The sequence below is a fragment of the Malus domestica genome, chromosome 09 (genome assembly GCF_042453785.1).
Source record: "Malus domestica chromosome 09, GDT2T_hap1".
NCBI lineage: Eukaryota > Viridiplantae > Streptophyta > Magnoliopsida > Rosales > Rosaceae > Malus > Malus domestica.
Genome location: NC_091669.1, coordinates 21,801,151 through 21,819,663, shown reverse-complemented (window position 1 = coordinate 21,819,663; position 18,513 = coordinate 21,801,151). Strand labels below are relative to the sequence as shown.

The 18,513-nt window shown below is 39.2% G+C and overlaps 2 long non-coding RNA genes across 2 annotated transcripts; both read left to right on the top strand.

The window, feature by feature from the left end:
• Window positions 1-539: 539 nt before the first annotated feature.
• Window positions 540-6,468, top strand: LOC139188128 (uncharacterized). Its single transcript, XR_011571334.1, has 4 exons — window positions 540-1,141; window positions 1,839-1,895; window positions 2,782-2,851; window positions 3,012-6,468. It is a non-coding gene; the product is annotated as an uncharacterized lncRNA (long non-coding RNA).
• Window positions 6,469-6,975: 507 nt separating this feature from the next.
• Window positions 6,976-16,931, top strand: LOC139188280 (uncharacterized). Its single transcript, XR_011571627.1, has 4 exons — window positions 6,976-7,765; window positions 8,451-8,509; window positions 9,396-9,465; window positions 16,384-16,931. It is a non-coding gene; the product is annotated as an uncharacterized lncRNA (long non-coding RNA).
• The last annotated feature ends 1,582 nt before the right edge of the window (window positions 16,932-18,513 follow it).

The following is an 18,513-nucleotide window of genomic DNA, read 5'->3' as shown; positions in this document are numbered from 1 at the left end:
AGGAAATTGAAACAGGTCGGAAAATAAGTTCCTCTTATAAAAATAATTCATGATTCTTAAACAAATCAAGAATTCTTTACAACCTACAATAAATAGATGAATACACTTTCTCTACTACAATCTAATTTGATCTCATCTTGCCTACCCTCTTGAATGTCTAGTTCGTAAACCTGCATAACAATAGAGGAATGAGCTTCAACAGCTCTGTATGGACAAAACTTTACCACAGTAAATTGACAATACTAAATTAAGTGCCATGAATCATATAGCACAATTGTGACGGCCTGTCCCGAAAAATTATGATTTTTATAATTGTATTACGTGGAATTTCGAAAAGGCCCTTTGAGACATATGTCTTGATTTGTGTTAATCGCTTGTCATGACACGTAAGACTTGATTTCTTGGCATATTCTTGTAGTACTCGTCGTTACGGACGCGTGTACGCAAGCGGTTCGTGATTTGGAGTTATATCGAAGAGGATATTAACGTTGAAAGTTTGGGACATTTTGGTAATTTAATTAATTGTGGTATAATTTCAGTTTTGGAGAGGGAAATTAAAGGTTTGGGCGCTGCCCAGTTAGAGAAGGGAAATATGGACTGCCTAATCAGAAACAAAAGAAAGAAGGAGGATTGTCTGCCCAACCAAGGAGGGAGGAAATGGACCAATCGGAACAGTGAGAAAAGGGAAGGACCAATCAGAATTCAGAGAAAGGAGGGAAAGGAGGTGCGGGGGATCCCTGACCCGTGGGTGTGCAACCCGACCCGGTCGGGATCTCTTGCTGTTTCTGGTGCGTTTCCACCCATTTTTCAGTCGAATTGAACCGCCTAACCACTCGGGAAACACTCTAGGACCTATCCTTTATCCTTCCCACCCCAAATTTGGTGATAATTGGCCTCCAAATTAGCAAAATCACACCGGTGGGTGCGATGAACCCTAGCCTTCGATTCTCTCAATTCTGAAATGATTTCTTTCAATTGCCACCACCCATGGCATCATATTGAGGCCTAGAACAAAGCCCAAGCAATGGTTGGGACGACGGGGTTGATTTGAGGACGGATTGAGCACACCTAAAAACCTAGGGTTTCTGACGGATTTTGTTGAAATTGGAGGCCTTGACGACCGAATTGGCCTTGGCCACAGGTATGAAAGTTTCTCTACTAATTGAGATCTTCATTTCTATAAATTTTGGTAATTTTTTAAAATAGTTGAATTTTCCGGCGAGCCGGGGCGGCCGACCGCCACCCACGGCGGCGCGTGCGGCGGCGCATGGCCAGTGGACCGTCAATGTTATTTTTAGGCTATGTTTGATATCCTAAATTCAGTTTTGATAGTGTTTTGTCGTTGGTTGATCATTTGGACTTAAATTCGATACGATTCATGGTTAGGCCAAAAGGTGAATCGAAGATCCAACCGTCGGATCTTCACCAAACTTTGATATGTAGTAGTACATAATATTTGAAGAATGTGGGAACTTACGGATCGGGAATTCGATGGACGGATCTTCCCGAATTGGATTTGTAAGTTCATAAAATAAAAGGTTAACCGCCACTTAGTCTTGGAAATTGGCGGATATCCAACCGTCAGATTGTAACAAAATTTTAGTATATTGTTCTAGAGGCTTAATGTGTATGTTGGGGAGTGACGGATCGGAAATCTGAGTTGTGGATCTTTCGGATTGAGTTATGTGGGTTTATGACCCTACTGTCGAACTTAGTCGACGGTTGACCTTTGATCAAAGGGTCTCGCATTATTCTTGAATGCCCTTGTGGCTATGTGTTATGTGAATTTCATATTCTATGGATAAGAGTTCTGAGACGTGGTTTGATAACTGTTTTAGGAGCCGAGCGTTCGGGATGCCTTGGTTTTGATGTTAGGGAGTCGTAGCGGACCCCAGGTGAGTGGGCATTTGTTTTCTATATATATCTATATACTATTGATTTTCCCAGAAATCGAGTTAAATGAAATGCGTTATGAAATGAGTTTTGAAATGCCATGCATAGAAATTATATGAATGATATGATTTGGTATATGATGCATATATGTGAAATGGTGCTGTGGACGCACAGGTGAGTCTCAGGTGAGGTTTATGTTGTTCAAGTGATTTATTGATGATGTGAATTGTGTTGAGAGCTCATAACCTGCACCCTCGGTGTTAGTGCTTATGTTATTCACCCTGCATCACACGCTCACCATGGATCCAAGTAAATGCTAGTCGTACAGACCACTAGAGGTGGTTCCGACATGCCAGTCGTACAGACCATTAGAGGGGTTCCGACTGGTAGGTGACTTTAGATTATGTGCACAGATGATTGATGAGAGAAGCACTAGAGCGTATTATTTCACCATCTTATTCGTACAGACTACTATAGGTAGTTTCGACTTATGTGCAGTGTAGTACCGTACAGGTCACATTTGGTGACTCCGGCAGGGCCGTACAGGTCACAGTTGGTGACTCCGGCTGGATGGGATATTGAGCTATAGAATCAGCCGTACAGGACCACTACAGGGTCTCCGGTTGATTTATTCTTTCACCTGATTTATATTGATGCATTCATATTATATTTTGGCATATGGCATGGCATGGCAAATTCTTTCTGAAAAGCGTTGAAGGATTGTGATTTGAGCTTTTGATGATATATATAAGTTTATATACGATTATATATTATTTTCTGGGAAAGTATACAGGTTTTTCAGAGAGGGGTTATAAATGTTGAATAAATGAGATGTTTTGAAAAGCTTTATTTTTGCCCACTCACGTTTTCTGTTTTGCACCCCTCCAGGTTCTAGTAGCAAAGTTCCTTATCGACGAGGATTCGTGGCATGTCCCTGTTAAAGTGGCTACTTTTGTGGGTACGATTTCTACATATATTGTTGTACTTGACTATGCTCTGACATCACGTGTGATTTGGGTTCATACCCACGCACAGTGCACTCTGTTATTAGGCACCTTTAGGTTTAAAATTATTCGCATTTTTCCTTATCATCACTTTATGGCTTCGTCACCTTCCAGGTGGCGGCCAGCACAGCTCGATTCGGGGTCCTAGTGGACATTCTGGATCGGGGTGTGTCAGTTTGGTATCAGAGCATAAGTTGGGCAGTATTGCGTTCATCACACGCGTGATGTGAGCATTCTTGGTTTTCATGTCTACTATTTGGATCTTGCCACCTCGTCGATTACGAGAAAATGCAGTAGCTTCTCTAAGTTTTGGTAGTTGGGTCGACTTCTTGATGTTTTAGAAGAGCACTCCGGCGAATGTTCTCATAATTAAAGTGAAGAAATTCTCTATCAAGGAGCGAATCAGAGGAAAGAGGATGGCCTAAATTAGGGTTAGCGCATCATTGGGTGTTATCAGATGCTTTGCCAATTAATTTGATACTTATCCTCTAGCCATCAGCATTAAACTGTTGAGATTGGAACTCCGAAATAGTTTGATTCCTTAACAGTACCTATTGGAATTCTTGTGAAGTCTACCTTGTTAAGACTCAAAGATAGTCTTGTGTGATGATGGTGCTAATGTAATAGCATTTAATGGAAAAACACTTTGGAAATATCACCTTGGGTGTATGATTGGACTTGGAAAGTGATATTGTACACTCTTAGTACGAAGTATCTTGTATGTGTAAATGATGTGAGAATCAATAGTCATGGTGTTGGACCTATGCTATGCTTATGTGGTGTTTTAGTGGATGGTAGCTTTACTTAAGTGGGAAGCTGTATTCTTCTAGCCCTAAAGCTTAAACTATTGGCGATGTTTTCTTTCCTTTAACAGGGCGCTAGAATTTCGACGACCAGCATCGGTGGATCAACTGAGATAGAAAGGTGAGTTGTTATTGATTTTCTCTCACCTTGTGATATAAAAATCTGTGTTCACGATCCAATCAGGTGTGGAGATATAAAAGGAATTAAAAGTCGAGGCTCCACCTAATGTGATTGAAGGAAATTCTCAGTTTAGGCGAGCCTGCCTTTGGTTAGAGCAGAAGAGTGTTTGAGGATATACAGTTCAACTTCCTGGGCAACCACAGTTTCTTACTGTTGTTTCCAAAGGATGATGGCATTATGAGAGAGCTACTTTGGACTCTTATACTAGTTCGGGCAATTAGAAAACGAACTAGATTATTATTTGGATATAATTGTAAATCGTCGTATTACATGTTTTACTTCAAGAATTGGAAAGTCTTTCCTGAGGTTATGAGTACTGGATAGTACGTGAATTGTGGAGGAGCATTGTAATCAGGTATTTGGATGATCAAGATTGTGTCATAGAAATTTTATGATTATTGACATGATGTTTGGAAAGGTAGTACGTGAGCACGAGCAAGGCTTTGTTCAGACGTTACGTTCTAACGTTTATTGACTAAGGAATTTATTCAGCCAAGTCTCCTATTTAGGGAACTTCGAACTTTGGGATTTTACCTAGATTTAGTCATTTCTTAAGTGACGGTTGGAGCTATCTTCCTCAGACACAGTTTTATTTGGATTGGTACTTATCTTGCAAGGTGTGATCTTCACAGACGGTATTCTTCTCTCATTCCAAAAAGAGTTTGAGGATGAAGGTCGAAATCCTCGTAAAGTATTGTGAGATTTAAGATATTCCTGGTCTTGTTGAGGTTATTGACTATTGATGAACGAACTTACAGCTATAGTGTTCTGCATCACTTTTGATCGAAGAAGTTGGTTTAGTGTGTGATGTGAGTTGTGAATAAAGAGTTATGACAGTTTAAGTGTTGCCCTTTTCTTCATATGATTTTTACATCCTTTGGTAGCAGTGAGAAATTTTGGAATTTAAGGTGACGTATTTTCTCGGATGTTGGTTAAGTAAATGCATCGAGATGGGGTAACACTTATGCTTCCTAGCAGTGGAACCAATAAAGATGAATTATTTTATGTGTGTTTGGAGGTAACAATGGTCATTTTTCATTTGAAAATGGTTTGGTACTTATTTGTGGAGAAGTGTGTCCAAAATCTTCATTAACTTTGGAGCTTTTTAATTACACTTACTTTTAAACAGGGTAAGTTGCTGGCAGCAGCATTGGAGGAATTAAATCAACGCCTATGATTGCATTATCATGTATTATCCCGATTGTATAATCATAATTATTGAGCATTGTTGTATAGATGGTTTTTACCCTGAATATCTTAGTCTCCCTCATCCTTGTATAGTTGGCCTATTTGGGTATAATTGACGTTACTTTGATTCGTCAAGGAATGAATGAAGAGGTATCTTGGTACATATGGAGTTGTATTGATATCTTGATGTTTGTGGATTGACTTGGTAATCAATCCATTCTTTCATTAATCCTGAGGGAGCTACAATTGGACCACTTGTTATAAATTACCTATTCTTGAATTTATCGGTTAGTTGACATTTTGGTCAACATCATTTCTGGTCATGACTTCATATTCATTCCTTGTGCTAAGAATGTATTTGGTCAACTTTGGTACATGCCTACCCTATTGCAGTTCACACTATTTTCAAGGACAGATAGTCTTTCGGGAAGAATTGCTTGGATATTGAAATCTAGTTGGAATCGTTAATTCCTCAATCACTTGTCGATTACTCTGTAGATTAGATCATTACCGTTGGTGATTGAGTATTCTGGAAGTTGTTTTTGGTTGGGTAATGATAACCAATCAGTTGGATATCTTGAACTTTGAAGTTGATGACCTTGTTTTGGTTCTCGGATTCTCAAGTGTGCTCTAGTCTCATTGACATAGGTTCTCGCCCAATCAATGAGTAATTCATGATACATTGACTCGGCGGAGGCGTACGCCAGTTTTATATCGATGTGTACAAGAAACATTGAAGTACAATCTCCTCATGAGTTTATTGGACTTACCCAAAAAGAAAATTCATGTGGTATTGAGAATCAAATGGATTTCAGCTGAGTATTGGTGAAGGTGTGAAGCCTAGTAATATTGACGACACTCTCCATGTAAGATTGAGATTACAATTGTCGCTTGAATGTTGTCGATAAAGATTGGGATTCTCAAATATTGGATTTCAGAGGTTATATTCTTGATTTGGTGAGTGATGTTAGTGAATAATCGCGAAGAAAATATTTGATGATATATGTTCTTCTACACGCATCTTTTCAGGACGTCATTCTAGGACTTGATAATTTGGGGAGCACATGGATATCAAGCACTCCTAACAGTTAGATTGATGCGCTTGAAGATTTTATGGTGTTGTGATCAAGGCACGAATTGGATGATTTGGACATAATTGCATTCGAGGAGCAAGATGATTCTTACTAACTTATTGAGACGACGACGAACTATCGACATTACAGGCTACAAACAGTAATATCGTTGGCTTATTTATTGGGCACTCTAAGCTAGTAGGCAAGACGGCTCATCTTTAGTAGTAGTTGCTAGTTAGATATAATTCGGACTTATTCTCGAAGTTCGTGTCATGACAATGTTTGGCAAGGACCATTTTCACTTTGAATTTTGATTTTTCGTGCCATCATTTTTATGAGGCTATTTTATTTATTGAGTATTTCTGATTTTGCAATTGTTGAGTAAGTTATTTCTACTCTTGGTTTTAAGTTTGGAGCAAGTGTTTGAACTGAAAGTTTCTATATTGATAGTTGTTTTATATATCCGTAAACTTTTCCTAAGCCATTACGTGGTAAGTGGCATTCTTACTTTACGGATTTTGCGGATGCTATATTATTATACTGACGAGGAAGGAAAAAGGTATGAGTTGGAGGCATGGAAGAGGAATAATCGCAATCCGATCACGACGGAATGGCACTCTTTTATGCAACCACTCTAACTTAATTTATTCCTTGTGTAAGTATTTTTATAGAGGTACTCTTCTTACTTTCGAGCATTTTACCTTTAGCAAATTATTTTAAATTTCGGGGACGAAATTTTTTAAGGGGGGAAGATTGTGACAGCGCGTCCCGAAAAATTATGATTTTTATAATTGTATTACGTGGAATTTCGAAAAGGCCCTTTGAGACATATGTCTTGATTTGTGTTAATCGCTTGTAATGACACGTAAGACTTGATTTCTTGGCATATTCTTGTAGTACTCGTCGCTACGGACGCGTGTGCGCAAGCGGTTCGTGATTTGGAGTTATATCGAAGAGGATATTAACGTTTAAAGTTTGGGACATTTTGGTAATTTTATTAATTGTGGTAGAATTTCAGTTTTGGAGAGGGAAATTAAAGGTTTGGGCGCTGCCCAGTTAGAGAAGGGAAATATGGACTGCCCAATCAGAAACAAAAGAAAGAAGAAGGAGGATTGGCTGCCTAACCAAGGAAGGAGGAGATGGACCAATTGGAATAGTGAGAGAAAGGAAGGACCAATCAGAATTCAGAGAAATGAGGGAAAGGAGGTGCGGGGGATCCCTGACCCGTGGGTGTGCAACCCGACCCAGTCGGGATCTCTTGCTGTTTCCGGTGCGTTTCCACCTATTTTTCCGTCGAATTGAACCGCCTAACCACTCGGGAAACACTCTAGGACCTATCCTCTATCCTTCCCACCCCAAATTTGGTGATAATTGGCCTCCAAATTAGTAAAATCACACCGGTGGGTGCGATGAACCCTAGCCTTCGATTCTCTCAATTTTGAAATGATTTCTTTCAATTGCCACCACCCATGGAATCCTCTTGAGGCCTAGAACAAAGCCCAAGCAATGGTTGGGACGACGGGGTTGATTTGAGGACGGATTGAGCACACCCAAAAACCTAGGGTTTCTGACGGGTTTTGTTGAAATTGGAGGCCTTGCCGACCGAATTGGCCTTGGCCACAGGTATGAAAGTTGCTCTACTCATTGAGATCTTCATTTCTATAAATTTTGGTAATTTTTGAAAATAGTTGAATTTTCCGGCGAGCCAGGGCGACCGACCGCCACCCACGGCGGCGCATGGCCAGTGGACCGTTAATGTTATTTTTAGGCTATGTTTGATATCCTGAATTCAGTTTTGATAGTGGTTTGTCGTTGGTTGATCATTTGGACTTAAAATCGATACGATTCATGGTTAGGCCAAAAGGTGAATCGAAGATCCAACCATCGGATCTTCACCAAACTTTGATATGTAGTAGTACATAATATTTGAAGAATGTGGGAACTTACGGATCGGGAATTCGATGGACGGATCTTCCCGAATTGGATTTGTAAGTTCATAAAATAAAAGGTTAACCGCCACTTAGTCTTGGAAATTGGCGGATATCTAACCGTCGGATTGTAACGAAATTTTAGTATATTGTTCTAGAGGCTTAATGTGTATGTTGGGGAGTGACGGATTGGAAATCTGAGTTGTGGATCTTTCGGATTGAGTTATGTGGGGTTATGACCCTACCGTCGAACTTAGTCGACGGTTGACCTTTGATCAAAGGGTCTCGCATTATTCTTGAATGCCCTTTTGGCTATGTGTTATGTGAATTTCATATTCTATGGATAAGAGTTCTGAGACGTGGTTTGATAACTGTTTTAGGAGCCGAGCGTTCGGGATGCCTTGGTTTTGATGTTAGGGAGTTGTAGCGCGGACCCCAGGTGAGTGGGCATTTGTTTTCTATATATATCTATATACTATTGATTTTCCCAGAAATCGAGTTAAATGAAATGCGTTATGAAATGAGTTTTGAAATGCCATGCATAGAAATTATATGAATGATATGATTTGGTATATGATGCATATATGTGAAATGGTGTTGTGGACGCACAGGTGAGTCTCAGGTGAGGTTTATGTTGTTCAAGTGATTTATTGATGATGTGAATTGTGTTGAGAGCTCATAACCTGCACCCTCGGTGTTAGTGCTTATGTTATTCACCCTGCATCACACGCTCACCTTGGATCCAAGTAAATGCTAGTCGTACAGACCACTAGAGGTGGTTCTGACATGCCAATCGTACAGACCATTAGAGGGGTTCCGACTGGTAGGTGACTTTAGATTGTGTGCACAGATGATTGATGAGAGAAGCACTAGAGCTTATTATTTCACCATCTTAGTCGTACAGACTACTATAGGTAGTTTCGACTTATGTGCAGTGTAGTGCCGTACAGGTCACATTTGGTGACTCCGGCAGGGCCGTACAAGTCACAGTTGGTGACTCCAGCTGGATGGGATATTGAGCTATAGAATCAGCCGTACAGGACCATTACAGGGTCTCCGGTTGATTTATTATTTCACTTGATTTATATTGATGCATTCATATTATATTTTGGCATATGGCATGGCATGGCAAATTCTTTCTGAAAAGCGTTGAAGGATTGTGATTTGAGCTTTTGATGATATATATATGTTTATATACGATTATATATTATTTTCTGGGAAAGTATACAAGTTTTTCAGAGAGGGGTTATAAATGTTGAATAAATGAGATGTTTTGAAAAGCTTTATTTTTGCCCACTCACGTTTTCTGTTTTGCGCCCCTCCAGGTTCTAGTAGCAAAGTTCCTTATCGACGAAGATTCGTGGCATGTCCCTGTTAAAGTGGCTACTTTTGTGGGTACGATTTCTACCTATATTACTGTACTTGACTATGCTCTGACATCACGTGTGATTTGGGTTCATACCCACGCACAGTGCACTCTGTTATTAGGCACCTTTAGGTTTAAAATTATTCGCATTTTTCCTTATCACCACTTTATGGCTTCATCACCTTCCAGGTGGCGGCCAGCACAGCTCGATTCGGGGTCCTAGTGGACATTCCGGATCGGGGTGTGTCAACAATATCAAATCATTATTGATAACAATGCAGGAATGCAGTGTAACCTCTTCGGCTACCCTTGTTAATTTATATAATAAAACGCACAAACTTGCATGTCCCATACCATTCATTTTACCATTGCAGTGGTGGTTCGAATGTTCTATTATAGAAATTAATCCCCATACGATATCTCAAGTTCATAAACCCCTTTTTACTAGTCATCTTATCTAATTCATTGATCTTCAGCCCAAATCACCCGCATCAACAATTGATTCCACTGATATCCTATTCTAATGTGCATATCGGGCTCGCCTAGAACTGGTTTCACAATAAATAGATTCAACTGCACAAAGGATCATTTTCCAACTACCCACATTTCCCGAATTCCAATCTCAACACTGAAGTTCCAACCACATCTCACAACATGAGTGATGCACAAATAATGTCATTTCCTCTTTCACATATATCACAGTATATTCTCAACGAATAGTATCCTAGCAATAATTCCATAACCAATAACAAGTAAACACTTAACTGAAACAGTTAACCAATTATTATCAAACCACATTAATCAACCAAAAAGATCAAGAATATTATAACACTTCACAAAATTTAATAAATCAATTTCCGTAAAGGTCTGCCTTATTTCTCCTACCTCGATTCCAAAACTAAAACGAAGATCCACATCATTACCGGAATAGCTAAGCTCCATATACTTGAAGAAGCTTTTTGACCACTCCAAATACCATGTATTTCTTCCACTCTTTTATTCTCTAATCTCACTACACACACACACACATACATATATATCATATATAAATATATAGATACATGTAAGTACGTATACAGGTATGCGTACATATTTATCATGTCAAAATATAGAGACACATATACACACACACACACGAGCTGCAAATATAAGTCGGTTCCAAGACTTAGTAACTACATAAATGCATTAAATATAATATAGATGGATAAAATTTAATAGGACCGGTTCTTCTTTTTTGTAATGAGGTGTCAACTGCATAGTAATATAGGGCACGGTACCAGCTAGGTAAGTATCTAAGGTTCACCCTAATTAAAAATAAGGGTAAATCTCAATTTACTACCCTCAAGTTTTGTGGTTTTTAACATTTAATATATGAAGTTTTTTTCGTCCTAGAGTCATACTTAAATTGTTAATTTTGGGATAGTCTCATACATCCATTAATCTACCTGTTAAGTCTCCCGTTAACTGATGATGTGGCACTTATGTGAACAACGGCTGGGCACCACGTGTCATTACAGGGTCCACGTGAAAATTAAAAATTAAAAAAAAAAAAACCAAAATTTCAGAAGAAAAAAAACCAAAAGATTTCAAAAAAAATTTTAAATTTTAAAAAATTCAAAATTATAAAACTAAACAAATGAAAAATGACCTAGGGATGCAGACCTTCCCTTTCCTCCACCCACACCAACCTTTTTTCTTCTTCTCTTCGATAGCCACCAAAGCTGATCTAAAAATTAACACCACCACGCCCTGGGTTCTCTCTCTTTCTTCTTCGTCGACAATAACAACGGGGCATTCATCGCAGAGATTCCAAACTAGAGTAGGCCTCTAGAGATTTGCAACTACAAAAAAAGGAGATCTGCAACTATAAAAAAGGGATCTCAAAGTCCTCCCTCATGTTCTCTGTTGAGCATCACCTTTAGCCCAGCACATCACAACAACACATCGCACCAATGAAGCTCTCTGCCATTGGAATAGCAGACCAAATCCAAGGACCACACACTGGAAGGTGCAGAGTCGGGCTCGGGCATTGTCTCTGGTCTGCGTGATCTTCCTCAGCGAGGTCAGGGCCTTCTCGATTTCAAACATAAGGAGACCGAGTCAAGTTGGGTATGGAAGGATTAAGGGAAGGATGTGTCGGGTTAGGTATGGAGGGACTAGGGGAGGGATGGGTCGGGTTGGGAGAATGAAGAGTACGAATGGGGAGAGGGACGGAGGAGGGAGACCGAGTCGGCGAGCACAAAGGAGGAAGAATGGGTTTGGGCGATGGGGAAAGGTTTAGATTTAGGTTCAGTTTTTTTAGGTTTTTTTTTAATTTTAAATTTTAATTTTTTTTTAAGTTTTTAATTTTTTTTAATATCCACGTGGGCTTATATTGACACATGGCACCCAATCATTATCCACGCGAGTGCCATGTAATTATTTAATGGTTGACTTAACAACCAACTTAACGGATGTATGAAACTGTCCCAAAATTAAGACTTGAGGTATAACTCTGGGATGAAAAAAACTTCATGTACCAAATGTTGAAAATCACGAAATTTTATGGTAGTAAACTGAGATTAACCCTAAAAATAATATCTACAAATAAATTAAAAATTAAAAATAAAAAGTATGGGGTCTTACATATACTTGTCTTGGTGCCATTCACACCAATGACTCGAGAACAGTCACTCTCCTTGGAGAGAAGAGATAGTATTTACTGATTTATCTGGATCGTCAATACCCAATTGGCAACACTATGATCAAGAATGTTTAGGATATGTGTTTGAAAGAGAAAGATCATGAATCTAACTTCTTTAGATCACATTCTACTAATTAAATATTACTTTGGACTTATCGTTTAAGCGTATAACATTTAACGAGACGACTTTAAATAATAAGTTTTGCCCTTATCTTAAACTAGATTAGTTTAATATGTAAAATGTTCGTAAAGTATCATCTTATGATTGGATTTATGGCCACTGTTCTAAAAATCCCTACCTGGCGCCGCCTAGGCGCTAGGCGGTTGGCCACATCCCCGATTGATGCCTAGGCGTTTGAAATTAAGAAAGGGCACCTAGACCAACTGAGTCGCTCGCCTAGACCGCCTAGGCACCTGCCTAGGTTGCAACTCACTTAGACAAAATAAATAACTTTCAATTTGCATATAATTTTTTTCAATAAATTGTAAGAGACTTGTTGAATACTTAAATGAGCACACACTATATGCTTGTTCCCTATGTTTTCATTATGTTCCAATATTTCATAATACATATGTCATTCTATTTTGTAATTTATGATGAAATTTTATATATTAAGTATAAACATACACTTATTTTCCCGAAATATAATGGATTTACTTAAATCCGTCTAGTCCGCCTAGGTGCCAGCCTAGACCCTGCCTAGCCGCTTAGGCACTAGGCCCCAACCCGCCTCCCAACTAACGCCTAGTGTCTTTTAGAACCTTGTTTATGGCACATTCCCAACAATCTCCTACTTGCACTAAAGCCTACTAGCAGTGTGTTTCACTAATGATACATCTTCCGAAGCCATTTCAAATATAGTTGAGTAATAGGCCTAGATCGCGAATATATATATATACACACACACACATATGTTATCCATAGAAGCAACGTTAAGATTAATGAAGTCACCATTATACATGATTCTCAATCATGTGGTTCGGTCTCCCAATAGTGTTTGGATCTTGATAAGACCTTGATTCCCTAGCTTGAGATATTGCCCCATTAGTGTCATAGCGGGGTGCACTAGTGACACTTTTTGGTTGGAATCAAATGGAAAGTTGATAATGAACTTTCCCATGCAAACAAATTTGTTGTAAGCTTCTATATGGCTTTATATATTGCATTCATGATGGAACACAATACAATCATTACTTTTAGTGTTTACATCCAATTATCTCTAGTCATAATAAAGATATATCCAATGATGTATACGATATGAGATTTATAATGAGATTCATAATCTAATACGTTTACGCTTCTATTTGTTACTCTTAATCTTCCTCATTCTTAAGGAACCTATCGTGTAGCATTTCTTAAATACTTAAGGACTCGTTTAACAGTTTCTATGGTTCTGATCTTGGACTTGCATTGATTTTGTCTTGTACCAACCTAACGTTTTCATACAATATGAAGTACACAAATCACCTTACTGCGTATGCAAATTACACAAGACTACCTAAACTATGGCTCAAACCACAATCCATACCTCATCTTACGAATTTGTTACAATGTCAAAACTCTGTCAGTTTTTCAATTAATTTCTCTATTAAATGCTGATGTGGCTTGATGTGAGGCCCACTCCCTACCCCAACTGAATTAAAAATAATTAAATATCAAAAAAATAAAAATAAAATCATTAAAATATTTAACCCTTCTTCCCCACCTGTATCCCCTAATCTATCTCCCCTAACCTTCCTTCACTACCAAAACCAGTCTCCCCAAACTTCTTTCACCACCAAAACCAGAACCCATTTCCCTTCCACTGCCCTCACCTGCCAATCACCCTCTTCAATGCCAAGGAGGCCGACAATGGTTTCACCTGCAGCTTCTCGAGTTGGTCCATGTTCATGTACAACACCTTACCCGTCTGCATCTATCAGAACCAAGCTAGTCCATGTTCATGTGCAGCGTCGTCCGCCATGGTTGTGGATGCTAATTTCCGCCTTCTTCTTCTTAGACAAAATTGCACCCACAAAACAGTTTACACCTTAGGTCAAGGCCAAGAGCCTCACGCGCCCACAATGAATGAGGGGGCTTTGGCCGAAGAACCTCCGATGCCAAAGTTAGAATTTAGAGAGAAAAGTATTTGAAGAGTTTTTTGGGAGTTTTGCAAGAGTGTGGACCCCTTTTTTAGAAAAAATTGGGTCATATATATAGGGAATGGAGGTGACTGGCCCTTAGAGGTTTTTTGTGTGAAAATGGGTGACTTAATTGGTGATTAATGGATTAATGGATTAATTAGGAATTAATCCATTAATTAGCCAATTAATCTCCATTTATATGGAATAATTTGTAGGTTATGAAGTAATTGCCTAAGATGAGGATGGATGAGATAATTTGGAATTGGTTACCTTTTTTGGACACTCTTGGCTTGATTAAAGAATGATTGTTCACTGCTCGCGCGTAGGACAACTGGTGTGTCTCAGGGGTAACTTTGTCCTTTTACCAAAAATCCTCGTGTCGCCTTGTGATTATTTTTGGCTCCACAATGGTGGCGTTGTTAGTGGCGCACAACCCATCGGACTTGGTTTCTGGAAAGAGTGATGCTTTGGTAGGTCCCTGGTGAATGACGGGGAGGCGCCGAGGATAACACAATTGTCTAAGGTGGAGCCAAAATCGACCCTCCATCTGAGCAAAATTCCATCGTCGATGCCAAGTTCGCCGCTAGGAAGCTCGATCTGGCAAGTGGTGGGTGGGTGACTTTAGATTGGTCGAGGCTGTTGCTGTCGGTGGCGAAGGAATCAGGGTCATTGATGAAAGGGCCTTGACGTTGCTGATCTTGTTGAAGATGAAGAGGATGAGGGAGTCGGGTAGGTAATCGTATTGGTTATTCTCAATGGAAAAGTAGGATTCTGGGAAGACATGGCAGAAGGGATTTTAAAGAGAAAGGGTGATGGGGGAAGAAATTGTGGTTAGGAGGAGAAATATCCAATGAGGGAAGAAATTGTGGTAAGAAGGAGAAATATCCAGATGGGTTAGCTTCTTGTTCTATCATTTTACATTACCCAGAGAGAGATGAGAAAGAAAGGGTGGTGGAAGAAGGTTGGGGAGATCGGTGGGGAAGGGTTTATAAGGGTGGATCCCATAATCTTATATAAAAATATTTAAACACTTATTTTTTAATATTTAATTATTAAAAAATATTTTATTATTTTTTAATCCAATTGGGCTAGAAAGTAGTGTCACAGCCCGTCCCAAATATATTTATCGACGGTGTGAATTGACGAAAATACCCTTGGACGTTAGTTGTGTAATGTGGTTTAAGTGTAGCTTTGGGTTAATATTCTTAAATCCTAATTGTTTGGAACCAATTAGGATTAAGTTATGGTATTTTTTTGGTGGTTGACCAATCCTAGGCCACACACACACGCACTCTCTCTCTTCTCTCTCCCATACATTCTTATCTCTCTCGGACTCTCACTCTCTCTCTCCTTCGAACTCGTACGGACAAACATCCAAAGCCCTTGAAACTTCACGGATTGAAGCTTTAAAGGTAAGGTTCTTGCTCATTGTAACCTCCTGAGTACATTGATACCCTTGTTTGGACGTGAATGCTTCGAAAACCCGAGAAAACCCTAACCCCAATTTTGTGCATTGTTCATGCACACGTAAAACCTTGTGTTTCAGGGAATTCTAAGGACATAGGCAGCTTAAGGAGGTCCTCACGAGTCTAGGGGTACTTCGTTTGAAGGATTTGGACGTCAAAGGACTGAGATCGACGTGTTTTTAGGTAAGCCGAGCTATCGACCTTTCTCAAGAAAAATCTATTATAATTAAAGCCTTGAAACTTGTATAACATGATTCTACATGTTATTAGCTTCATTTTGGTACCAATTTCATGAAAAATGGTTAAACAATGAGTGAGAATAGTGGTTTTAAAGTTTTACCCGATTTTTCGGCGACCGACGACTCGCCGGAGAAGATGACGGCACATTTCGTGAGTTTGGATGGAATATGCTGACGCTGTCAGTCAATTTTAACGGAATCTGTTAGGTTTAACGGAATATTCCCTAACGGTGGTTAGGGAATCTGTCAGGTTTGGCCGCACGTGGTGGCGCATAGGAGCTCGAAAAAATTATCTAAAAATTTGGGGATGATCCTGAGGTTCTGTAGATCACTGTGGTATATTCATATACCCAATTTAAGAAATGTATGAGAAGTTATTAGCTAGTTTTGCCTATGTTCTTTAAAATAACGTTTTTATAGTTAATTCGCATATAGGTGAGACTTATCCCGAGGACGAGCGTATCCATGGGCGACTCGGGGGCTACAACCCTTCGACATACCAGTGAGTGGACTTTTGTTTTCAGTATATGTTTATATACTTGATATATTTCCCATAAATGCATTTTTTTAAGGAAATTATGCTTTGAAATAATATGCCAAATGCTTTTATATTCTGAATATGCATTTCATGGTTGTGTATATATATAAATGCGGTGTTGTGGATGCACAGGTAAGTTCAAGTAAGTTATGTTTGGTTATGTGACTCATCGATGATGTGATATGTGAAATGATGTTTAGCTCATAAAACTACACCTAGGGTGATTGAGATTTAGTCAGAGATATGAAGTACAAGCCTGTTTATTTACGTCACCTCCCGCACTATTTGCTCATATTGGATCCAACTTATGTGCACCATCTTGTCGTACAGACCTTATTCATGGTTCCGACTCATAGGTGACTAGCAATTTATCGCTCGGCTATTATGAGGGAATAGAATTGAGCATAATTATATTTCACCCAATCTTGTTGTACAGACCATGCAATATATTGCCGTATAGGTCATTGTAGTGACTCCAGCTAGATTGATTTTTGAGCTATGAATTCAGCCGTACAGGGCACCTTAGGGGTTCCGGCTAACATATCGTATTTCTATGAAATCATTCTTACCTGGATTGTTTACTTTGTTATATTTTGGCATGACATACATATGAATATGATTATGTGAAGCATGAATTGAATTGTTATGATTTCAGATATATATATATATATATATATATATGTATGTATATGCTTATATCTTAATTATGGGAAAATTTTATATGTTTTACAGCGAGGGGTTAGTATGTTGATAAATGAAATGGTTTTGTAAAACATTTGTTTTTGCCCACTTACGTTTTTTGTTTTGCGCCCCTCCAGGTTTTAAGTAAGCTTGTTGTTGGTGGCTTGAGGACGTCGGCAGTTCTAACTTATCTAAATAATAGTAGGACATTCCTGGTACCATATAACTAGTACTTGTCCTACTGGACTGCACCTAGACTTTATGTTGTGATTAGGAGTGTTCACTGTTGTAACTAACTCCTATCACTTTCTGTTTAGTAGTGCACTCTAGTAATTTGGTTTTTAATTATTCGTATATTTCTTATCTTTATTGCTTCTGCACTGTGCACATGGCTACATCACTCTCACGTGACGGCTAGCATGCCTTGATCTCGGTCGGGGTGTGTTAGTTTGGTATCAGAGCCTAGGTTTAGCAATTCTGTATAATTCTTGAATGTTCTAATCCTTATGATGTCTTATGTCAGAACTATGTCACCTCGTAAAGAGCCTCGTCAACTAGCTGAATCTAGTTTACTTGATATTGCTCAATTAGGGGAAGCTATAATTTCTGCCATTTAGATAGCATTCCGTACTCCCTAGAGGACACTTCTTGAGACAATTCATAATTTGAAGTTGACTCACTTCATGGGTAATGAAGGTCATGAAGGGGTAGAAAAATGGCTGAATCATGTGGAAAAGACCTTTCAGGTGATGTAGAGTCAGGGGAATCTTTCTTCTGGCAGGTGGGTCGAGACGACTACCTAGTTTTTGGGAGAACAACCTGCATCCTGGTGGAGACAGGAGTCTTACTAGATGACCCTAGAAGAGATTGTAGACTGGGAAGTGTTTAAGGAACGGTTTTAGAAAAGGTTCATTCCTCCTGCATATATCGATCTTAAGAAACAAGAGTTTACTCATTTGAGGTAAGGAAAGATGTCTGTTAATGAGTATTACAGGATGTTTACTGATCTGTCGAGATATGATCCGGAGGTTGCTGCTAATCTAGTAGAGATGCTTCGCCATTTCAGTTTGGGTACTAAGAAGAAATGGCGTTCCATAGCGACATCGACTTACTGTGCCTCTTACCAGGAGTTCTATGAGATTCTACTGAGGATTGAGTCCTCAAATAACATGCCTAGTGAAAGTGAAGATGAGGAAGGAAAGAATGGGGGCTAGAGACGAGATGACAAAGGAAAAGGGCAAACATTTCACCCGCAAGACCCAGAACTTTAAGAGGAGTGGTGGCAGTTTCAGCTCTTCTAGCGAAGGATATAGTACTAATATGCAGAGGAGAGGTGGTAGATTCAC